At 45.5% G+C, this 25,465-nt stretch overlaps 1 long non-coding RNA gene and 2 pseudogenes across 7 annotated transcripts in view; 2 read left to right on the top strand and 1 right to left on the bottom strand.

The window, feature by feature from the left end:
- Positions 1–810: 810 nt before the first annotated feature.
- LOC147823229 (uncharacterized) overlaps positions 811–25,465 on the bottom strand; it is a 47,490-nt gene continuing 22,835 nt past the window's right edge. For 2 of the 6 annotated variants that reach the window (XR_015444178.1, XR_015444181.1), the window contains 2 exons: positions 21,627–21,685; positions 811–2,482 (listed from right to left, as the gene is read on the bottom strand). This is a non-coding gene — a long non-coding RNA (uncharacterized LOC147823229). Of the gene's footprint in view, positions 2,483–21,626; positions 21,686–23,531; positions 23,692–25,465 lie in introns of all 6 variants that reach the window. The other 4 variants (XR_015444183.1, XR_015444182.1, XR_015444180.1 and 1 more) reach the window with 4 other exon arrangements.
- On the top strand, positions 7,886–12,457 carry LOC147823232 (testis-expressed protein 2 pseudogene; annotated as a pseudogene).
- Positions 18,323–20,015, top strand: LOC147823231 (ubiquitin-conjugating enzyme E2 L3 pseudogene; annotated as a pseudogene). Its single transcript, XR_015444177.1, has one exon. The product of XR_015444177.1 is annotated as a ubiquitin-conjugating enzyme E2 L3 pseudogene (transcript).

The following is a 25,465-nucleotide window of genomic DNA, read 5'->3' as shown; positions in this document are numbered from 1 at the left end:
GTGGCACACAGAGGACATTCCATAGGCTTGTCCTGCATGAGTTGAGGGCCAGGCTGCTGCTGGCTTCTCTGAGGGCTGGGCTGCTGTCTTGTAGATGGGGTGGAAACCAAGAACAGACACAAACCAATTCACCTGCAAGGTTAGCAGATGCTAAGTTCCTCCCTGCCTACTGCCCCTTTTTATTGGTTTAAATGGCAGGATCCTAGAGAGAATCTTACTCATTAAGTAACACTGGTAACACTGTCATCCTGTCAATGTTCAATTGACAAGGAATAGATTGGGAGAAAATACTTGCAATTCTTTAGTAAAAGTTTGCTTTGGATGACAATAGGGAGTCTGGTGCACTTAAATCATTTAGATTTTCTTGAAAATGGAACAGTGTTTAGAGACCAAACATATTAACGTTTTATGCAAGAATGCCACTCATTTATACTAATTCTATGGAAAACTAAAACCATTATGATGAAATGTTATGGCTTATATCTAGACAGCTCCACAAAGCCTTGTGGGCTCATAGGTGGGGCTTTACACAGCTGGCTGGATCTAGGGTGTGTGATACTGGGATTCCAGGCCTGTAGCACTAAACTAGTTCACTGATTGGAATTAGCATAGTTCTGGGTGTGGGTGATAGAATTCAAAAGGCTTCTAGCCTGGATGGGATAAAAGGGAAATGTAGGCTTGCTTCAGTGCTGCTTCTGTTGCTTCCCTGGCTTTTGGCTGCCACACCATGTGTAAGACCGAGGGCCTTACCAAACGCTCCAAGGAGCTGACTGCAGCGAAGAACACCCGGGAAGGAACACACCGGACAAGTTGGAAAGTAAAACAGACCTTTATTAGTCTGGCCAGACGGCACTCCCAAAGCAAAGTAGCTTAGAGAGGCAACTGGCTCAGAGTCCGAGGCTGTTCTTATAGGGGGTTGAGGGGGAAGTTATCATATAGAATTAAAGAAAAGGGGACAAAGTTAGTGGTCGACTGTCACGTATTGATGGTCAGCAGACATTTGCAGCTTGTTCTATAGATTGTGGTGTCCGGAACATCAGTTCCAGGCAAACAAGGAGTTGAGTAGTTTACTTTGGGACTTTAGGTCTGTTACAGATTTTTATCTAGTGGCCCAAAACTAACAAGCATCTTTATCCATTAACTCACATTCAATCACAGTTGGGGCTAGGAGGTTTTATGATTACAGAGTTATGCAGTCCCACACACGAGCAGTTTCTCTTCTGTGATGCTGCCCTGCTACGGCACCCTGCCTCGGAGCCAGCCGAGTATGAACTGAAACCTCTACTGTGAGCTGAAAGAAGAGAGAGAGCGAGGAGAGACAGAGAGACAGACAGAGAGACAGAGACAGAGAGGAAAGAAAAAAAGATGAAAAAATGAGAATGTCTTCAAACTGTTGCAGAGTCTTTAAAAACTTGAGTAAACCTTACTATTATCTGTCTGTAACTTGCCAGGCTGGTTAAGGTCAAGCTGTGTGTAGTCAGAAAAGTCAAAGGCACAGGATGTATCTGTTAGTCATTAAGCCAAGAAAGCTGCCTAACAAAACCCCCCAAAATCTCAGCACTATGCAGTGCCAAGTGTTTACTTACCTCTTGAGTTTGCAGATCAGCGGCTGATGCAGACAGGGCTCTGGCCCACATGCCCCTCACCTGCCTCCTAGGAGCGCCAGTCTGGCCTGGCCATGTCCCTGGAGGGCACCAGAGCGCGAGCCCGGTCAGAGAGCTCTTGTCCTGGCTGTGGTCATTTCACACCTGCTAACCTTCCATGGCCAAAGCACAGCACAGGGCCGAACCCAGTCGCAGGGAGCGGATCAGGCTCCCCCTGCTCAGGGAAGCCACTGCGGGGACACAGGGCCAAGAGTGGACGCGGGGAGGAGTGGGATCAGGGCTGTTCTTGGGTGCCACCTGCCACTGCGGTGTCTACTAACACACAGAGGCACTCAGTGCTCCAAAAGCCAGAGCCAACTTGCCTGGTGCAAAGCCACCCCTGTCACTTCCTAGCTGTGTGGCCCTGGGCATGTGAGCCGGCCTCTCTGGGCCCCGTGTCCTCTCCTGTCATAGCAGATGAGCTGCTCTGTGGTGAGCGCGTGACTGAGCTTGGAAGCCAGGTCTGGGGCAGAGAAGTGGCGCGCACGCTGTGATCAGAGTACCTCCTCGTGCCTGCGGGGGACGGGCTCCCGGACCACAGTGGATGCTGACGCCCCAGGAAGGGGCATGGAAAACGGAGGGAAACTCCTGTGCCTCTGCTACTACTTCTCATTTAAAGGACAGCAATATTTAATCCAGAAAAAAGGGCAAACGTTTTGCAGGACAATTAAGATCAAATATAATTGTTTGTCACTCACACCCCATACAGGCACACAAACTGAGTTGCTTATAATGATATTATTTCATCCCATTACCATTTAGAAAGGCAGAAGTGTGAATTCAGTCTCACTGAGATGAAGTCAACGGGTCAGCAGGCACGGCCACCGTTTCTCAGAGCTCTGAAACAGAATTTATTTCGTTCTTGTCTAGCTTCTACGGGCTGCCCCTTGCTTGTCCCCTGCAGTGGCCTCTTCCTTGAGCCGCACAGCCAGGACTCATCAAGGTCCCCTCTCCTGCACCGACTTAGACCCTCCGGCTCCCTCTTACAAGCCCCCTTGTGAGGACACTGGGCTCACCAGACACTCCAGGATCGTGCCCCACCTCGGGACCCGGCCTTAATCACATCCACACAGGCGCTGCTGCCCTGTGAGCCCATGGCCACATAAGCTTTCCTCCATCCTCCACCCTTCACTGCCTCCATCTTCCTTTTCCTCCTTCTTTCTCCTTCCACCTCCCCCTTTTCCTTTTCTTTCTTTTAAAAAAGGAAATGGAATTATATCAATCATGTGGCTTTGAAATCTGTCTTTTTACTTAGCAAAATTGGGAGCTCTTTTCTCACTTAGTGGTCAGAGTATTTTTTAGTTGTACAGATACCAAATATTGTACTTAATGCGTTTTGTAAATGTATTGTTGGGATGTTTCTTTGTCCCAGACACTGAAGGACCCTGTTAGCAAGACAGACTCACTCCATATTGCTGCTTGACCCACCTGCCTGCCCTTTAGATAAACTCAGAAGGAGGAAGCTTAAAAACCTCCTCCCCTTAGAAAGTCTCTTTAGAAATAACAATTAATCAACTGTTGTTTTACAAATGTTCTAACAGCAGGACGTTCCGCTTCTGTACCTTTTGCTTGCTTTACTAGTTCTATCCCATAGGGGGGCCTAGAAACTGTTGGCCTCAAAGGTGTATAAAACATGTTTGTCTCCCCCGAGTCGGAGCTCGAGTCCGATGCTCGGCTTGGGTCCTGGCCGGTAATAAACTCCTGTGTGGATTTAATATCGGTCTCTGGTTGGTTCTCTCTCGCTGGGTGTAACAACATAATTGCAATTTGTCTTTCTTGGCATGAATTTCTCATGCTGAAATGCCGTAAACAAAGGACTCCCCAGGTATTCTGACTGCGGCGTGCCATTTAGTCCTAAGTACTGACAAGCTGACACCCTTTAGCGCTTTCCGGAGCTGTGTTTCTTACGGAAGCTCCATGTGAAGGACTGTCCCCAACTTTAGCAGGCCAGTTTCTCACAATGACGGTCTCCTTGTCTCCCTTGTCTTCCTCACGTGTGCCATCTTCAAACAAGCCTGATTCCAGACCCAACCAGAATGGGTCATTTCCCCTGAATTAAACGGGATCTGTCCTGATAGATGGGTGTTCAGGGGCCGTCAGACTGAATCACATCCGGTTGCTTATCGTGGTCAGCAAGAAAAACTGGTGTCATGGCGCTGTCGAGCTAGCAGCTCAGAGCTTGGCAGATAGGACTGGGGTAGGGGTTGAATATTGTGACCAGGGAAACCAGAGAAGGACATGGCATGGAGATCCAGACCCTTCATCTACACTGGACCTTCAGGCTGTGTAGACCATGATGCAAGTGGTGGAAAACAGTGAGGATTCTGGGAGGAGCTGTGTCTGTCAGCCCTGCTGGCCCAGGGAGAGGACCAACTTCCTGACAAGCTGCAAGGCCGCTGAAGACAGTCCTACCCGCGAGTGAGGCTCTGTACTTCTGCTATGTATTTCCTTTTTATTGTAAAGTAAACATAGCATAACATTTGCTGTTACACAGCCGATGTGTTTCGCTCCACAGTTTAATGATTTACTTCTCACAAAGCCTACATGCTTTTTGCCCTGCAGTTTAATTATGTGTGTGCTTTTGCCCCTCTTTTTAATTGTTAAGTCCTCATAGAGCCTATGCGCTTTTGTCTCACAGTTTAATCATTCACTCCTGGCCAGGTCCCCCAGAGGGAGGTAGTACAATAATGAGAGATGTGATTTATAAAACTTTTCATAAAATATTGTCTTATTTCATATATACCGAGGAACTATCATGGTGGAAGGAAGATGCTTTGGTAAGACAGCACTATTCTAAACCCGTAATTATTTTGGCAGAGATTTATGCACAGTGAATTGACCCAACACTTAAAATACCACTTCCAATTTATTGGGGATAGTTAAACAAGGTGCTGGCTCAGAAAACTGAACAACTGAGAATCACTCTTGATTCCTCCTCATATTCAGTCAATGAAAACTTCCTTTCATTTATTCCACTGCACAGTTTGTTTTATGTATATGCACCTCACCAGTTCCCCCACGGTCACCTGATGTTAGCAGTTCCCTCCATTCTTCCCTAGAATGTGTTCATGATTTCCTGACTCATCACCCTGCCTCCAAACCCAAATCCTTAGGTTCATCATCCACAATCACACTTCCCCGGTTCTGCCAAAAAGAATATCTTTCATTGTAACTTCAAACCCCTTTGTGCTTCGTCTTTGCCCATCTTCTGTTGTTGTAGATGAGTAATTCATAAAGAATATGAGTTGTTTCAGATCATGGTTCTGGAGACTGAGGACTAAAGTTGAGGGGCCTCACCAGGTGAGGGCCTTCCTGCTGGTGGGGACTGCTGTAGAGTATCTCATGATGAACAAGACTAATCATACCAGAGAGAGCGCCCACGTATGACAGAGCCACTTCCTTGATAATCATTAATCTATCAGTCCATAAATGAATTAATCCTTTCATGATGACAGCAGCCTTATGATCCAATCACCTCCCGAAGGTACAACTTCCAAATACAGTACCATTAACATATAACATTCATACTAGGTTTCCATTATGTGAATTCTGGAAGACGAGCATTCAAACCATAATATGGCTCCTGGTGACTTGAACAGATCTCCCATAATCAGTGTGTCCCACTCTACAGTCTTGTGTCTAGGTTTGGTGACTTTGTCCTTTACATTTGCATCTATTCAGAAGAACTTTTTTTCTTAATACCCTTGACAAACTTTCTGGAGATTTAACAGTGAGATCAAGTTCAGAATGGCATTTAAACAAAGATGTCCATAACCTTTCAAAATAGAATTGAAGCCAGATGTGGTGGCACATGCCTGCAATCCCAGCACTAGGGAGGCTGAGGTGGGAGACTGGGCTGGGAACAGTTATTTCTAATCATGTCCCTTAAAAATCTTTGTTTGATTTTACACAATGTTTTAAATCTATTTAATTTTGTTCACTTCAATATTTCTGAATAACAGCATGCACAATATGTAACAAAAAGGAAAATGTTTATTACCTTTTCATCTTTATGAGTTGCTTAAAAGTTATCAAATCAGCAAAAGGTCCTTCAAATTGATTTTCTTTTTACATTTTATTCTCCCCCCCCCACACCCTCCAGTTACTCCATTCAGCCCCTTGATGTAAGTGCACGTGTGTACCAACTCCCAAACATAGAACTAAGTAACTGCCTGATTTGGCTAGCACCAATACAATAGCCAAACAGCAACTCAGCTTCATTGAGTTTGAAATTGGCTCATGGTGCGTTGAAAACAAATGGTGAATACAGACACGAAGGTGACCACTCTTTCAAGAAGAAACCAACAGTGAAGTTTGGGGGAAGCCCTTGGCTGAACCTTTAAGGAAGGAGGTGCCTTTGGTAGCTGGATCATACCTCCTCAGCCTGCCTGTGATCTCAGCCGCAGGCGAGATGGACAGTTCCTTGCAAATCTAGACTCAGCTTGCACTTGCAAGACCCAACCTCAAGCACACAGCTTTCTGCATTTGCTCTGAGATCTCTTCTGATAACCTTGGAAGCATGCTAGGCCCTTGTCTGGCCACAGACCAGAAACATGAGGGAAGTACAGCCAGGAATGATGCTCAATGGGGGAAGGGAGCAAATACGTAAATACTAAAAGATCCTGTTTTTAGGGTGGTCATTGTTTCTGCTTCTCTGGTAGAATGGAACACACAGCAGTGACTTTGATAATGTACCCTGAGATTGGTTTTGCCTCTTTCCAATGCTTTCTGGTGTCACACCTCACATAAACTGCCTCGGGCTCTGAGTCTTAAAGAATCTAATTAAGGCATCCCTTCTTGACTCTTAGCACCTCTTGTATTCACCCGAACAAACTATTAAAGCCAGACATCCAAATTTCATCTCTTACCAAGTGGGTTCAATTGTCCAGACGGAGCGGGGTGGTGAGCAACTCCAGAGGACATCTGGACATCTGCCCACTGACCAGTAAAAGATGCCATGCTTTTCCAGAAGATGCAGTAGTCTGTACTACAGCCAGATTCAGAATTCCTTTTGCAACTGCTAACCTGTGGGAGACTTGGCTGAGGAGTGAATGGCTAAACTGTGGGGCAAAAGCACACAGGCTGTGAGGAGTGAATGGGTAAACAACAAGAAGTTTAGGTTATTGAAGCATGTGGAGTCTGTCCCTTGTCCTTCCCCTTTCCCCAAGAAAAACTGCCTTGCCTTGAGGCAGCACCGTGTCCAAACTGCTTTTCTGCTGCATTTTTCTCTTTCACTGATATTCTAAATAGAAGCCTGAGAGTTCTCTGCTCAGTGGCCTTTTCTTCTCCCAGAGTCTCCCTGATGGCTGGATGCTCTCGGATGAGAAATAGCTCCTCTGGGCCTCTCGGTGGACTGAACTAAGCCTCATCCCTGAATAATCTTTTGCATCCTCTATGCTGCGTGCCACTGTGACACCTCACTTTCTTTAAGCCTCAACAGAGCAGGTGAGGGGGACTACATTTTGATGAAGGAAAAAGATAAAACCACAGCAAGTTTGCAAACACAAATTTATTTGGATGGCGCACTGACAGGTTGGCATGCGGGGGAAATTGTGCACAGCACGAGACTAGAGACTACCCAGAGGCTGCGCGGCCGCAGAAGTGGGCACAGTCACACCTGGAGGGTAGCGAGAAAGGGGGTGGGGGAGGGGCCACAGGTTCAGATAATGTCACTCAGTCGCAGGGCAGAGTCTCTGCATCAGAGATCTTCAAAGGACAACATCAGCTTTGGGCATTCTCAGCCCTGGGGATTATCTCATTATGCATAGCACATGCTGAGCATAGTTTCACAAGGTATGAAAAACAGGTGAGCTGCAATTGCCTGAAATATGCTTATTGGGGCTATGCTTAAAACAACTGAATACACAAACATTTGAGTCTGACACTGATGGTCTTTCGAATTAATTTGGATCAGCCTGCTAGTAAAAAAGTAACGCAAGAAATCCTTAGTGCTAATACTCAGCAGCGAACTTTAGCTCATTTACATACCAGGCTAACTATCTGCTAATGTACTTTACTCTGTAAGTTCACGGTAGCTAGAAGTGTATGTATTGTAGCTCAGATTCCTTCACAGACAACTGCGCACTTTCTGTGATCCAGCTCCATACTCCTAGGAGCCCATCCTCACATCAGCAGGGATCTATGCGTGCGTTCATTTGGCACAGATATATTATATACATGTGTGTTCGTGTGTACAGGAAAACTTTATGCTGTGAGCAACTTCAAAGTGGCAACGTGGGGGATGGGGCGGCCGGTGCCCGGGGGCGGGCGGGCTGCAGAACCGTGGCCGGAGCCCGAGCTGGAGCTTGAGCTCGAGCCCGAGCCGCTGTACGATGAAGCACCCAGCGAGTCTGAGAGCCTGAGCCCTTGTGAAGCTGGAAATGACAAGTCTGAATGGTTGCCATGCCGAGAAAACCATTGACATGCCAAAACCATCAGCCCCCAAAGTGCACGTGCAGAGGCCTGTGTCCCAAGACACCATTGCTATTCACTTCTCAGCATCCGGGGAGGAGGAGGAGGAAGAAGAAGAGTTCAGGGAATACCTTGAGGAGGGGCTGGATGACCAAAGCATTGTAACAGGGCTTGAAGCCAAGGAAGGCCTCCATCTTGAACCCCAGGGTGGCCATGACCCTGCAGGCCCTGCTGCCTCACCCATTGTGGCAGATGGACTGTCCGTATCCCAGGCCCCTGCTATTTTGCCCGTCTCCGAGAACACTGTAAAGCTGTTGGAATCCCCTCCTCCAGCAGCTCAAGTATTAAGTGCAGTGCCATTGGCTCTGTCTCCAGGGTCATCATCAGGGCCCTTAGCTAGCTCTCCCAGTGTGTCATCCCTTTCTGAGTAGAAAACCAGTTCCTCTTCCCCATTGTCCTCTCCTTCCAAGTCTCCTATCCTCTCCTCCAGTGCCTCATCCTCTGCTCTCTCCAGCGCTAAGCCCTTCAGGAGCCTGGTGAAGTCCCTGTCAATTGAGGTGGAGCCAAAAGAAACCCCATACCCCCCGAGGCACAGGCACTTGATGAAGACGTTAGTCAAGTCTCTGTCTACCGACACTTCCAGGCAGGAGTCGGATACTGTGTTCTATAAGCCAGCTGACTCCAAACTGAATTTACACCTGTTCAAGCAGTTCACACAGCCACGAAATACAGGTGGAGATTCTAAAACTGCACCTTCTTCCCCTCTGACTTCTCCCTCTGATACTCGCTCCTTTTTTAAAGTGCCCGAAATGGAGGCAAAAATTGAAGACACTAAAGGATGCCTTTCAGAAGTCATATATGAGCCTTTTCAGCTCCTTAGTAAAATTATAGGGGAAGAAAGTGTCAGCCACAGGCCCAAAGCCTTATCTTCAAGTGCTTCAGAACTCTCCAACCTGTCCAGCTTGAACGGGCATTTGGAAAGCAATAACAACTATAGCATCAAGGAAGAGGAGTGTGACTCTGAGGGGGATGGCTCTAGCAGTGACTCCAATGTCCCCAGGAGTAACCACCCAAAGTCCACCGAAGAGCCTGTGAAAGAGGTGGAAACTAAAGTTTCCCAGGCAAGCAGCCTAAAGGATTTAGGCATGAAGACAAGCTCTCTTGTCCTAGAGAAATGCTCTTTGTCTGCCTTAGTGAGCAAAGAAGATGAAGAGTTTTGTGAACTGTACACGCAAGACTTTGACCTGGAAACAGAGGGTGAGGGTAGAGTTGATAAGCCCCCCAATGTCCCTCTGAGGCCAGAGGTGCTCATGGAGGATGGCACGATTCTTGACAGTGAAGAGGAAGAGGACTTGGCCACGCAGCACCCAGAATTACCCATGAAGACGTTGGGCTTCTTTATAACGTGTGTCTATGCGTACCTCATCCTCCCCCTCCCCCACTATGTGAGCGGACTCTGTCTGGGAGTTGGCCTTGGATTCATGACTGCAGTTTGCATGATTTGGTTTTTTACACCACCAAGTGCTCATAAATATCACAAGTCACATAAACATCTGCAACACTGGAATATGAGATCTTTGGACATTAAAGAACCTGAAATACTAAAGGGATGGATGAATGAGATTTACAACTATGATCCAGAAACTTACCATGCGACTTTGACACACTCAATCTTTGTTCGACTTGAGGGTGGAACCTTAAGGCTTTCAAAGCCCAATAAAAACATATCCAGGAGGGCGAGCTACAATGAAATGAAGCCAGACGTCACCTACATCAGCCAGAAAATCTATGACCTTTCTGACAGCAAGATTTATCTTGTACCTGAAAGTTTGGCTCGAAAACGAATCTGGAACAAAAAGTACCCCATTTGTATTGAGCTTAGTCGACAAGACTTTATGTCTAAGGCTCAGACTGATAAGGAGACCTCTGAAGAGAAGCCACCAGCTGAGAGAGAGCTGGGAAGCGAGGACCCTAAGAAGCCACCCCACCCTCAAGAGGGAATGAAATCTGTCCACCGAGATCAGATACTGTATCTGTTTGGGAGAACAGGCCGAGAAAAAGAGGAGTGGTTTAGAAGATTTATTTTGGCATCTAAGCTGAAATCAGACCTCAAGAAGCCACCTGGTGTCTCTGGAAGTAAACCAGGCCCTCTGCCCACCCACAGCGGACACAGCAGTCCTTCTGGGCACCTGACTCACAGCCACAGCAGCAGCAAAGGTAGTGTGGAGGAGATCATGACACAGCCAAAGCAAAAGGAGCTGGTGGGCAGCGTGCGGCAGAAGATGCTGCTAGACTACAGTGTGTACATGGGCAGGTGTGTGCCCCAGGAAAGCCAAAGCCCCCACAGGAGCCCCATGCAGAGTGTGGAGAGCAGCCCCACCACTGGGAAAAAGTTACCAGAGGCTCCACCTTCTGAGGAGGAAGAACAGGAAGCTTGGGTGAATGCCTTGCTTGGAAGGATATTTTGGGACTTCTTAGGAGAGAAGTACTGGTCCGATCTGGTGTCAAAGAAAATCCAGATGAAACTCAGCAAAATAAAGGTCTCTGGATTGACTTGGAAATGTCCTACAATGGATCCTTTCTGATGACTCTTGAGACCAAAATGAATTTGACCAAACTAGGTAAAGAGCCGCTTGTTGAAGCCCGGAAGGTTGGAGAAATTGGCAAAGAAGGTTGCAGGCTCCGGGCGTACTGTCTTGCTGACAGTGATGAGGAATCCTCCAGTGCCGGCTCCTCTGATGAAGATGATACACCAGAGCCCAGTGCAGGAGACAAACAGCTGCTCCCAGGGGCTGAAGGGTATGTTGGAGGTCATCAAACAAGTAAAATTATGAGATTTGTTGATAAAATTACCAAATCAAAGTATTTCCAAAAAGCAACAGAGACAGAGTTCATTAAAAAGAAGATTGAAGAAGTCTCCAATACGCCCCTGCTGCTAACTGTTGAAGTACAAGAATGTCGAGGAACCCTGGTGGTCAACATTCCTCCACCTCCAACTGACCGCCTATGGTATGGCTTCTGGAAGCCACCACATGCGGAGCTGAAAGCTCGCCCAAAACTTGGAGAGAAGTGACTTTAGTTCATGTGACAGACTGGATAGAGAGGAAACTGCAGCAAGAGTTTCAGAAAGTTTTTGTCATGCCAAACATGGACGATGTTTATATCCCTATAATGCACTTGGCCACGGACCCTCGCTCTACTTCCTGTCTCCTGAAGGACCCACCTGTGGAGGCTGCTGATCGGCTGTAATGGGTGATGATGGGATGTTCCCTGTATTATGAGACCTAGCTCAACATATGGAGTTCCTGGACACCATTTGTGCTGTGGCACTGGCCTTTACTTGGAAAAAGTGCCACAGTATTGTCTCTTAAGACGGCTTCTGCCCTCTGCCTGCTGGTGCCCATTCCACTGTGAGGTGTCATTCCCTGCATCCGATGACAGGTGTCTGGACTGCTTGCTGCAAAGCTTGGACTTGGCAAAGGAGACTGAAGAATCATCATGGTGGACCCAGAAGTTACACGTGATTCACATTGTGGCTTTTTAAAGGTCTACCAGTTTCTGTGGCAGCAAACAGCACATCCAGAGGGAAGCTGTACAACTGAAAGACTTCCCCTCGCCTCCTGGACTCCTCCAAAGCTTTTCCTCTGGCAGCTGGTGCACAATGGAACATTTTTTCACTCTACTTTGTACATGTGATTGCAGCCCTCCATGCTCCAAGCATGTCAATGTGATTACATGTGTGGGGAGTGGAATTCTGTGACCCACGTCATTGGTGGTAAAGAGGCATAGCAACTTACTTTTCTTCATTTTAAATTATGCATTTTGGAAGCAATTGCCATAGAACACACAAAAACAACTTTCAGCTGGGGTGGAGACAGTGGGATTTATGTGAACAGTAGGCAAAGCCATGAGATCAAACTATCCAAAGCCTTTTACCAATGAGGTACAATCATCTTGCTTCTAACTAATCCTCATTGTTTTCCTGAGACAGGAGCATATGTGACAATAACAAATACTTCACACAAGGACTGATTGTTCTTCCCTAGTCCAGATGGGTTGGGCCTAAAGACCCAGATTTCCTGTGTGCTCTAGGAAGCTTCATATAGGAAGGGAAATGCTTTGTTCATCTAACTGATTTGGGAAAGTTTTGTGGGCAGTTTCCTTTTCCGATGGCCAAAACAGAACTGCTCAACTGCTGCCTGCTTTTGAGTCAAGGCTAAAGTTTGCCTCCCATCAAAGTGGCAACGTGGACGTACACAGCCAGGAGCATTCCTGAAGCTATGGTAAAAGGAGCATGAGAGCCTTATGGTCACAGGCTCATCATCGGCCTCATACCGAATGGCAGCTTCTTTCCCATGGTGCTAACAAGGGGCCAACATGGTGCTTGCATGCTGCTGTTCAGACCTGACCGAGCTGCACACAGGCTGGGTCACTGGAAAGAATGGATCCTATTCCTTCCAGAAGCTGCATTTCACGGGCCATTCAGGCACAGTGAGCAGTGGGCTGCTCACCATGGCCCAGGAAATACTCTGGGAGTCTTGCGAGCCTGAGTTCTTTAGGCCACTTGAGGCAAAGCCCAAGGACTAGACCAGAAGGTGCTTCACAGCAAAAAAAGTGCTGCGCTGCACCCTCCAACTGAAGGCAATGGCCAACACGCCACAAGTCAATCCAAGCACTAGTAAACAAAATTCTGCCATGTTAAAACCTCCTGGAGCTGCTAGGGAGACTGCAGAAGAGGCAGTCTGTGTCACGGTGTCGCCCACACAGGCCTGGAGCACTGTAGAGTGTCCCCAGAGATGCTGAACCAGAAAGGGAGTCTCTGAACGCGACCTTGAGGAATGGGCCCTGCTGGATCGTTCACAGGAGACTCGTTACAGAGCTGTGGGAAAGGAAACCTTCAGGAATCTGGCCCCCAAGGGACACAAAAGAGAAGACCTGACCACTAAGATTGAGTACAAACATCAAGGAAAATTTACAAGTCAGCGTCTGGAGAGTGAACATACAGAAAAAGAAAGTAGTTACTGCAGAGAAATATTTAGATGTCCAGATATTCAGTCAGAGCATTGTATTTTAAACAAACATTAAACATAAAAATATTTTGGGCAAAGAGAGCTCCCCTTAGGGGAATCCAGCTGCCACTGCAAAGCGCTGGCTGCAAAGCAGCTATAGGACCTTCATTATTACCAAGAAGGCAGACCAAAATACCAGTGAGGCCATGACTGAAGGGCAAAACTAGAAATGGCATTCAAATATGCACAGGCGCAGCATACACCGAAGGTAGTCAATGCAGAATGAATGTCTTTGGTGCTGGCACTGTCCTTCCCGCCTTCCCAGCAAGGCACTGACCCCTTCTATTACACATGGCTGGACTTGAGAGACAAGCGTGTTCACATCAGGAAGGAATGGCCCAAAAGCTGCATTGAGGAGCTGACATGGAACCTCCTGCTCGGGGGCAGAAAAAGGTAGTGGGGTTCCAGGCCCAACATTCTCACCCTAACAAAAAAAGTGGCCGGTTCATTGGAACCAACGCAAGAGGGGGTCAGCCGCCTCCAATGAGTAGCAGAACCCCATGCGCCAACATTCACTCAAGGTCAAGAGGCAATCCTAAAATAAGAGCACCGTATTACACAGTGGACTCCAGTGATTCACAACCCCGAAGTCAACTGCAATTAGGAACGGGGGCACTTGCGGTGGGTTCCCCCCTTGAAATGGAAGGTCAGGAAGTGAAGTGGGTGAATCAGTGGAAAATGAATGCACAGGATTCTGGAGTGCCAACCCTAGGGCTGGTGCCAGGAGAGAATGAGCCGCTCTTCCCTCACGGCTTATAGACAATGTCGGGAACTTATCCATCAACCCGAAGTTGCAGTGGAGAAGTAATGCGTTAAATCGTGCTGATTCCAACTCCCTGCCCACCAGGAAAGAAGACTCCTTTGTCAAGAGCAATGGGTTACCTGCTATGAGTGCTGTTCAGAACCTGCAACAGCCGTGGAAGAGTTGGCACACTGAACTCTGGGAGGAGACAGCAATAACCCTAGAAAACCCAGCCCGCTGTCCTCACAGCAGCAATGGCTCCGCGTTCCAACTCCAAGGCCCCCGTGACAAGCCTTCCTCTCTCACAGCCCTGTGGGACTGTGGCCACAAAAGCGCCGATCACTATACCCAGCCACAGTACTTTCCAGGAGGGGTCCGCCTAGGGCACTGGGCCAGACTCCATCCCTGCTGTGAAGCTGAAGGAGGGCAGAATGCTGTTAAATGAGTGGACGTGAGGAGGAAGAGAAGAGGGCATCGCCTCCATGACAAAGTCCTTCGCCCCATGACAGCAGGAACCTGGGCAACACCCTAGGACCCAAGACTCTGTCTTGAAGGGCAACTGAATCCTGTTGCGCCTGAGCAGTGACACCAACAACTTCCAGTAAAATGCTACACCTGGACTCGGGCTAGGTAACTTCTTCCCATACAAAGGAACAATATGCATGTGATGCATGTAGGAGAACAAAACATTTGTAGGCAAAACAGCAAGTGAGCCTCATGAACAGTAGGCTCTTCTTCAGGTCCAAACCACATGGCACACTTCTTCCCTTGGCAGTCAGCAGGGGCCCCATTGGTGTGTGCACCCTCACACCTCAGAGGCCCAGAGTAGAAATTCTTACCTGCACAGCTGACTGAAGCCACACACTTGGCAGCTCATTAGAAGCCAGAAACGCTCTGTACTCTATCCATAATATCCTAAAGAGAAACCACGAAATAGCCCTTCAGAATGTTCATCCTATTCATTGAGATAAGGCCAGCAAATCAAAACAAAAGAAATAATAGGCACAAAGATCTCCAAACAATGTGAAGCCCCCATAAATAAAAGAAGGTGTTTTACAGCCACAATACAGCCAAGAAGGTAATGCATGATGCACGCTTCAGAAGAAACGAAGAGATAACATGCTTTCTATTCTGCAAATTGTGCCTCCCAGGATTCAGTTCCTATGCTACAGGCCAAGCATATGGCATGGATTCTCAACATCTATACATGTGATGCTCACAGGACAAGACCGGGAACCGATCCACAACAGCCAGCCAGTGGAGACTGGCACATCTTTGTTCTAAGCCTCTGCTTCTCCAGGGTGCTTTTCTTCTTAGGCCCCAACCCAGGCTGCAAAACACCTACAGGGTCTGTCCTGGTGCCAAGGAGTCAGGCAAAAATGCCAACGGGCCCACGACTGATGTGCAGAAGAAGGGAAGGCCTGCCAAATACGGACATACTCAGCAGACAAAGAGGTATTCAGAGGGGTGTGTTTGGAAATCAGCGTCCTGCCTTGCCAGAGAGGGAACTGCCCATTTCTCACATTGGGATCTCTTGCTAGATGTGTGTCCTCACAACAGGGATGGTGCGGGACAAACCTTCCATTGCCAGGGAGAGGACCCCCACTGAGTGTCAGGGAATGACATAGGAGCCGGTGGGCTGTATGCCAGCATGTGGTTTCAGGGCCTCTATTGGCACCAAGAAGCCAAACCAAATAGGCAGCAAGAGCATGACTGAAGAGCAAAGAAGAGCATGGTTCCCAAACACGGACAGGCACAGCATATACCAAAGGGAGTCAATGTGGATGAGTGTGTTGATGGCTGACACGCGCCTGCCTTTACACAATCTCCCCAGTCCCTTTCTCACACAGGGTAGGACTCGAGAGACTAGGGTGTTCACATCAGAGAGGTCGACAACAAAAGCCAAGTGAGAAGTTGACAGACAAACCCCCACTCAGAGTATGGGAATCCAACTGGCGGTTCGAGGCGCAGCATTCCCCCTTCAGGTCAACAAATGACCGGCACATTGCCAGCTGGGATCCCCCATTGTGGGAAGGAGCAGAAATCCACATGCCCACATCAATTCAAGTCCAGTTGCAATTCTAAAATAAGAGCAGCCTACTGAACCCAGCGTACCCAGGATTTCCAAACCAGAAATCAACTGCAGTGTCTGCACAGGGTCACTTGCAGTGGATTTCCTCTTCACGCATGAGTGGTCAGCACGGCCAGGGCCCAAATCTGTGGTAACCAGCCCACAGCGTGGTGGACGGCCAACTCCATGCCGAGTGCCCAGCAAAGAATAAGCCTCTGCTCTCTTCATACCTTATAGGCAATGGCAAAATTCGCACCTGACGGAATGAATCATGCTGAGCAATCACAACTCCCGGCACACCAGGACAGACAGAGGATTTCTTTGTCAAGTGCGATGGGTCACCTGTCGTGAGCTCTGTTGCGAACCTGCAACACCTGTGGGAGAGCTCCTACACCCTACTCTGGCAGGAGACAGGAACGATCGTAGGAAACCCAGCCTGGTGTCGTCACAGCACCAAGGGCTCCGTGTTCCAACTCTGCGGCCCCCCACGAGCAGGTCTTCCTCTATCACGGCCCCGTGGGACTCTGGCCACAAAAGCACCAAGGCAGTATACCCAGGCTCAGTATTTTCCAGGAGGGGTCTGCCTAGGGGGCTGGGCCAGACTCTATGGTTGCTCTTAGGCCCAGAGAGGGCAGGGCAGGATGGTGTCAGAGGAGTGGACGTGAGGAGGAAGAGAAGAGGCAATCGCCTCCATGACAAAGGCCTTCGCCCCACCCCAGCAGGAACCCAGGCAACGCCCTAGGCCCCAAGACTCTGTCTTGAAGGGCAATCGACTCCTGTTGGGCCTGAGCAGTGACACTCCCTGACAACCTTCAGTCAAATTTTACACATGGCCTCTTGCAGTAGGCACAGTTTCCCCATATGTAATAACTGTGTACATGTGATACATGCAGAAAAATCAAGCTGCTCTAGGCAAAAAAGCACGAGAGCCTCATGTACCCAGGCTCTTCATCTGCCCCACAGCACATGGAACATCTTTCCTTAGCTACAAGCTGGGGCTATGTTGTTTTGTGCATGGTCCCTGGCAGCTGAGAATCCCCACTGTAGTAATGCTGGGTTTAGAGCTCCCGGGAAGTGGGGCTACTCAGCACCTCATTAGAATCAAGTAGACACAATGGCTTCTATTCATAGCACCCTACATACCATCTATCCAAATTGCCCTTTGAATCATTCTTCATGCACTTTGAAATGGATTCCCCAAATCAAATGAGCAGAGGCATACTGGAGGCACTAAGAGCTCCCCTCAATGGGAAGTCCAAGTACTAAGCAGGTATTGTTTCAGAACCAGAAAGGCAATGCGAAGTGGATGGCTGGTGCAGCCTTCCACAGAAATGAATAGTCAAGATGCTGCACTTCACCCTATTGTGATCCTGACCAGGATATGCCACACTGTCACTTCATCCTCCTCTTCTGGAGATTGTGCTTGCCACTACCCAGTTTCTATGCTATAGGGCAAACTTATGGCGGGAATTACAAACATCCAGACATGTCATGACCACAGGCCAAGACCATGTATAGTTTCACAGTACCCTGCCTCTGGAGACTGGCATATCGTCATTAGCAGTCTGTGCCTTCCTGGGGTGGCTTTTTCCTTAGTTACCAACCCTGGCTGGGAAATAGCTACAGGGCCCTTCCTGGTGCCAGTAAGTCTGACAAAAGTGCCACTGTGTGCATGACTGATGTGTAATAGGAGGGAAGGCCTTCCATATAGGGATATGTTCAGAAGATAAAAAGGTATTCAAAGTGGTGTGGTGGGAATCAGTGTCCTGCTTTCTCAGAAAGGCACCTATCTGTTTCTTATGTCAGTGTATCCTGCTTCACATCTAGGAGGCCTTGAGACATCTGGGAGGCAGACGGCCCAGCATTCAGTGGCAGGGAATGTACATGGGGGTCCAAGGCCAGCATTCGTACTTTCCCACATATAACGCGCACCTCTTCAGTGCAATGCAATAGTTTCAACAACCTGACATGAGGAGCAATACTTTGCCCCCAAAGACAGGCACATCTTCCTTACCAGCCTGTGTGGGTCCTGGAGCAGGTTTCTTCTCAGTCCCCCATCCTGGCTGCTAAGGGTCTTAGGGCCTCTTTTGGTGCCAAGATGTAGGACCAAAATACCACCCAGACCATGACTGATATGTCAGAGAGAATCATTCAAGGCAATCAAGCCACATACCACAGTTACCACGGATCAAATGTAGGTCAGGACATTTTTAGATGAATGTTTATGAAGGATGCTGAGATTTTCCTATCTCTTCCTTCACAATGACCTCATCCAGAGGAACAATCTTAAACTACTCACTCAACAAGAGTTTACACTAATGTGCAATATAAACTCATCTGGCCTGAGTACAGAACTCACTAAAAACATCCAATGAGAGCAGCACCAGATCCGAGATGGCGGCCAGCAGGAGGCTGATGAAGGAGCTTGAAGAGATCCGCAAATGTGGAATGAAAAACTTCCGTAACATCCAGGTTCATGAAGCTAATTTATTGACTTGGCAGCGGCTTATTGTTCCTGACAACCCTCCATATGATAAGGGGGCCTTTAGAATCAAAATCAACTTTCCAGCAGAGTACCCATTCAAACCACCGAAGATCACATTGAAAACAAAGATCTATCACCCAAACATTGATGAAAAAGGACAGGTTTGCCTGCCAGTAATTAGTGCTGAGAACTGGAAGCCAGCGACCGAGACCGACCAAGTAATCCAGTCCCTCATAGCACTGGTGAACGACCCCGAGCCCGAGCACCCGCTCTGGGCTGACCTAGCTGAAGAATACTCTAAGGACCGTAAAAAACTCTGTAAGAAGGCTGAAGAGTTTACAAAGAAATATGGGGAAAAGTGACCTGTGTGGACTAAAATCTGCCACAAATGATTCCACCAAGTGTGAGCAGAGACCCCGAGCAGTGCATTCAGACACCCTGCAAAGCAGGACTCTGTGGAAAATTGACAAGTGCCACCACCTGGCGTTCACTTGTGGCAGTTACTAACTTTCTACAGTTTTCTTAATCAAAAGTGATCTAGTCACCTGTAAAAAAAGCCACGTCCAATGAAATACCCTGCCTGTGGTCCTCAGGACCTCCTCAAATAGCACATACAAATGAGAACGAAGCATGCAGGAGAGTCTAAGTAGCTACAGTACAAAAGGCGTAAGAATTTCTTGGGCATTGCTCTGTGTCCACCCTTCCTTACCAAATGGCACATCCATACTCTTGGCTCTAAGCATGGGCTAAGTTGGTGGATGCGTGTTCATAGCGATGAAGGCCTACAAGTACAATCACTGTGGCAGCCTCACCAGAGTGTGCAAATTTCAGTTCTTTGAGATGAAAATGGCCCAATGCATCCTAAACACAGCACTGCACTTGCCATTCACCTTGCTAGATGGACTGTTTAATATCCACCCCAAGAACAATCTGGGAATCTTATGAGCCTCAAGATCCTTTAGGCACTCTTGGGTGTCTACTTCATATGCTACAGTGTGAACCTATTGTCAGAGGACTGCAAAAGCCTAGACGTGATATGAACACAGGCAATACCCTGGAAAGTTTCACACTGCCCCGCACCTGAAGACTAGCACATCATCATTACTTGTTCATGTCTTTGCTGGAGTGGATTTCTCCTAAGTCTCCAGTTGGGGCCATAATGGGCTATAGGGCCACGGCTTTGCATTAAGCGTCTGGACAAAAATGGACACAAGCCCATGACTGACATGGGAAATAAGGTAAGTCCTCCCAATTATGGGCATGTTCAGCAGATGCCAAAGGTAGTGAGAGCAGAGTGTGCGTTCCTGGACCTTATCACTACAAAAGGATTACCGGAAGCAACACTTCCATGCAATGATAGATCATCCATTCTTCACATGTCAGATGAAGTAGATGAATCCGTGGTGAGTTGCAGCCAATGTCGAAAGGCTGAAGGATTTCCATACAATATGAGTGCATCTTGTGAAGATCAATCCATCTTTGCCATCGTGCCTGGAGGTAAGAGTTAGACATTACAGGAGAAGTCAGCAAGTGTTCTGAGCCAAAGAAATTCAGACTCATGCTCATGATATTCCCTTCTGACCTGTGAGGAAAACTTGAATCACAATAACAGTGACTTTACGGAATGCTCATTCCTCCCAAGGCTGGTGAAGTATATTGAAAGCAGGCCAATTCTGGCAGGTCAGGATGGTGGTGAATATAAAGGGATTGCAAGGATTATTGATATGCACTAAATATTCCTTGGTGTTCACCACTTACAAATGAAGAAGAAACTGCTTAATAAAATAACTAAAATGTTAAAGTATAATATGGTAAGTGCCACAATTACAGATTTTCAAATTTGCTGTGAAAGTGCAGAGAATGAGAAAGGATGTATTCACATGTTTCTCAAAGTTACCTGGCATCAGAATAACCTCAGGGTCCTCTTAAAACATAAACCTCCAGTTTCTGATGCAGTCATTTATTCGTGTGGCTTGAGAATTGGCATTTCTATCATTTTCTGAAGTGCTTAGGCTGCTCATGTGGAAATCACAATGTGAGAGTCAGTGACATCTACTAATGAGGTCAAAGTTGAGGTGAGTCATCCAGAGCACATACAGCAGATTTCCCATGCATGACTTTGGCACAAGTGTATCTGACACAATCAACAGGCGTACTCTTTATACCAGATAAGAGTAGGCATGGGGAGTAAGGACTACAAAACAACTCAGAGACACTTCAATTGAGAAAGTTTGAGTGTATGTTCACAAACAAGACAATGAGTAACATTAGTCCAGAAAGAAGGAGCAAGAACACAGGAGAAGGAATCAGCTTGTTTCATTCAAAGAATATCTAGTACAGAGATTAATTCATGAGGACTTGCCAGAGGCGATGAGGGCCTCAGCGAGAAAAGCCTAAGACTTCAAAGTCTGAGCTTGTAGTAGTGAGAACGGAGAAGAGATAAAGGTATGAGACAACTAGAGGGTAGAAGTCCAAGAATTTCATGGCTAGTTAACTTAGGGCAGATGAAATCACAAGGCACACAAAGGAGTCTGTGATTATTCGTGGATTTGGAAAAATAGGATGATTTGCAAATATTTGGTTCTTGACAGAAGGAACATGAAGAAAAATTAGTCTTTGAGTTTGTTTGCATGTGGCCAGTTGGGATGAGATGGCTGGGCTTTGACGGGGGACTCTAATTTAGAGAGGTTACAAATGGGTACTGCTAAGGGTGGACTGGGTTATATACGTTATCTCTATCAATGAAATAACTAAAAATCTCTAAAGTAACAAAGAGATAATAAGATAATGAAGAATTCTCAGGAATAAATTTATCAGTTGAGAAAAACTCAAAAAACTAAGTCCACTACATTGGTATATTTATGCTTTGTCACCATTTTCTCATCTTTAAGTGATGGTCTTAGAGGTTATACTGCACCTCTGATGGCCATATGGAGATGACGGGACAGTATAAGCCTAGACTCTGTTGAAGATTCCAGTAAGTGGTTACATTAATACTTTCTGTGTTTGGGATTGTTTACATTGTGGTTGATGGGGTGTTTTAAAAGATTGAAGCAAAAAGCCAACAATGTAGAAATGGGTGAAGATAGACGAGATATATCTTTTAAAGTATATCTCATTTTCTACCTATCTCTCTCTCTATAAAATTTGTATATGTGTGAAAAGTAAGCTACAATAAAGCTTCAATGAATAATTTACTACTTACAAAGCATTCCTTAGTGAAATGTTTGTCACTTTGGCTTCCAGCACTCTGCTAGATTCAGCCTAAAAGAGAGAACACTAATATCAACATTTGGACAATCAAAAATCACTGAATTGAAATGTAACTTTATTCTAAAATATGCCTAGATGAGGATTATATTAATATTGAAGTTTGAACCTGAGCCACTTAAACATAGAAAATTTACATCTACAAACATTCTGTGCAGGAAAAGAAAATATGAGAAATTCTATCCTATGGAGTACTAAAAGAAGTATAACTTTCAAAAACTTAACTGAGTGTCAATCAGAAATTTTCTGCTTTACAATTTTAAATTTCAAAGTATTTCATTGTTGTGTTTTTATCATCACCTCATTTTTAAAGAGCACTTCATATGGGTTTCCTCCGTGGCACCCTGGTGGGTGTACTCACGTGATCCTGCACCACTGTGAGTGTCAGGAACAGACCATAGGCCCCGGGCACCCTTGCCACTGCTCTTGCTCTGCATTTCCAAGGCGCTGTGCACCCTTTTCTCAGTGCTTGCAATCGTGTCCTACTCTGTGGATACCATTTGTTTACCTTTTCACTCTCCCACTACATTATGAACCCGAGAGAAAAAGCTGAGCTTTATTTATCCTTATAAAGCAATACTTGGAAAGAGCAGATGTTCTATAAATGAGATTTTACATATAGAACAAAGACAAACATAGGAAACTGGATACACTTATTAGACATTTGCACCAGGGATAAAATGATATTTTCAATAATAGGAAATTACAAAATTGTTCCTGAAGTAAGAGTTTTAGCTGCAAAAATAGCATTTACGTAACATCTGCAATGGCAATATTTCTATGTAATATATATATTTTAGTTATTTCCAGATAGCCCTCTGGACATTTCTTTTCCCTTATCAATTCTCTCATTCATTTCTAAAATTACAACTATGGAACAACACAAGTGCACACACACACATATATACAAACACATACCATCATATGTATGCTACATAATTTAATGTATAGTATTATAATAATGTATGACTATCTACATATATTTATCATGTATATGTAATACACACCTGAATTGAGAAAATGCACCTCAAATTTTCATACCTTTGCATTAAAAAATAATAGTTTTAAAGGGAAACCTTTGTTCATATCAGTTCTCATGATTTCTTTTCCTAACTTAAAGAGAAACATTCTTTTTCCAAATAGACTTCTATACTGATTTTAGGTTTTAATCTCTCTCTTGGCCAGTTTGAGGCTCATCACAATACCCTGAGAGAGAATCATGCTATAGCTGCCATAACACCAGAGCAAAAAGTTAATTTTATTTGAAGTTTTAAATTATTCCCATTTTTAAATGATAGTGTAGGCAAATCTCACTGTAGAGAATAAACATATTTCATCATTCATATACACCAATTATTATGATGGCAATAAAGAAAAAGGCAGAAGAAGAGACAAGCCAAAGGGGAAGGAAGAATAAAGAATGAAGGAAAGGGAGAATAAAATTCTACACAACTATCAGGACTTTAAGCCATAACATACTTATGCATTTTTTTCACAAGAGAAAAAAGTCCATCCGTGAACAGCCTCTACAATGAAGGTGTAAAGAGAAAAACCTGGAATTGCAGTTCAACCAGCCTGGGCAACTTGGTGACCCAGCAAGACCCTGTCTCAAAATTTAAAAAGATGTTAAAAGAAGGCTGGAGATGTACCTTAGTGCAAAGGCCCTGAGTTCAGTCCCCAGAACCACAGAAAAAAGAAAACGTCATGACCTGATTCTCAGTTCCCTGATTTTTCACAGCCAATTATGCACTTCTTAAACCCCAGTAGCCTCATTAAAATATTCAATATCCATCTGCTAGTATTTGTGAAAATTAAACTGAATTGTCCCTTAAGTTCTTACCATGGCACCTGAGACACAGTGAGCACTCAGAAATTAGTGCCTCCTCTTATCATCGGTTTCGTTCTTCTTCAGTAATACCCATCTCAGTAACAGTGCTACTCTCAATATTACCAGTTGGCGAAGCCCAACCAACCTCCATTGCTGCTTGACAAAGTTCCAGCTGGGGGAAAGAAAGGGTGGAACACATCATACCCTCATGTTTTATTTTTTCTTGCCATAATGTTTATAATTGTTACTCTGATCATAGGAGTCATTGTGTTTGTGACTAACAACACTCTCCATGAGACAAATTGGTAATGATACATTGAAATCTGATCTGGCTCACAAGTCCCAAATTCCAGTTTCTCTTAGTTCTATTGCCACATCCACTTCTAAAAAAACCTCTCCTAAAACCCCCTCTGTTTCCCCCACTACTATGACTCCCCCTCTTATTGCTGACATTCTTTTTACTAAAGGGGTCTTATGAAGAGATTGAAAGGACAGACTTTAGATGGAAGAAATAGTGGAAAATGGGAAACAGAAAGAACGTTAAGACAGGTAAATGCATTAAGGAGGCAAGTTACTCAGTATTTCTCAAAGTGCTGTAAATATCTCCTGCTCATGGACTATGAACACAAATGACATTTAGTTAAGATGAATAGAGGTATAGAAAAATAGAGAGCTAATAGCAAACTATATTAACCATTGTGCAGTTTCTCAAGGGCCAGCTGGTGACCACAAGTTTGACGCTTAGTTGATTAAATCTTGCTTGTACCCCCGCTGATACAAAGATTTTGATTAAGTTACTTTCTGTTCTGTTTAGGTGTGGGTAAATAAGGGGACAATTGTAATTTTTAAATATGTATTCGTGATGTTCAATGAAATGAAACAGCTTAGAGGAATTGTACTTTGTTTAACAAAAAATAACCTTTACTTCAATAGAAACTGCTAAGGCAACTAAAATGTAAACATGTTCCGCCCAATGCCTCCCAGCTATTGCTTAAAGATATAAAAATAAATCAGACCCCGAGACTTATCAGAGGGAACCTGAACATTGCTTGAGAAGGTTCTTTTCTCATTGCCGGCCCAGGACATCTCCCCTTCCTACCCTGCATCGACATCGACTGCAGCTGGTCTGCGGCAACCAGTGCTTAGGCATTCTGACCTCATAACTTCATTCGGATGTCGCTTAAGCAAAGCTGAGTGACTGTAGCTTTAAGACTGTAGCTATGTGGAATTTGATCTCACAATGCTTTCCTGATAACTGAAGTACCCTTTGATGCTGAGAGTGGGTCATATTTATTTACTAAAAAAACAAAATATAGTATTCTTCTGATAAACGTGCTTTCTGTGACTGCCACTATTTTCCTTTTATTGAATCTCTAAATGGTGGGATCTAGTGCCAGTAGTCAAATTACAAATGATAGTAAAATCACTCTTTTGCGAATCTAATGCAATGCACAAAAAGATATGAAAATATTACATTAACCAATTTGCTCGCAAAAGTGAACAATAAAGAAACACGATGTAATGACATTACAGCACCAATTCTTACTCAGCAATTACGTTACATGAAGTAAATTAGTTCCAAGGTCCCCTCTTTGCTGCATGGAGATGCACTCATTCTACTTCACAACTAATATTCAGTCTAGGACAATGAAAACATTTCTTTCGTTGGCCTTCTACTGCCCACTTCAATTTGTTTACTGTCTGCACTCAGTACTCCGTGGATGAAATTCTAAGAATTTCCGAAACTCTTTCATTCACCTTTAGAAAAAATATTCTCTGATCGATTTAGTGTAAAAAAGTACTCATTTTAGTAACCAATATCCAGATCCTTAATAATGGTAAAACCTCAAGTAACTATTAAAACTTATAGTTTCTCTGTCTAACTTGTAACTAAGCAAGTCTGCTCTTAGGTATGTTCCTAAGAAAAATGCGTGCATATTTTCAAC

The sequence above is a fragment of the Heterocephalus glaber genome, unplaced genomic scaffold, assembly GCF_053883595.1.
Source record: "Heterocephalus glaber isolate CG9 unplaced genomic scaffold, H.glaber_assembly_v1.0 deba00001595, whole genome shotgun sequence".
NCBI classification, from domain to species: Eukaryota; Metazoa; Chordata; class Mammalia; order Rodentia; family Bathyergidae; genus Heterocephalus; species Heterocephalus glaber.
The sequence above is the reverse complement of the archived record's forward strand: the minus strand, read 5'-3'. Positions and strand labels throughout refer to the sequence as shown.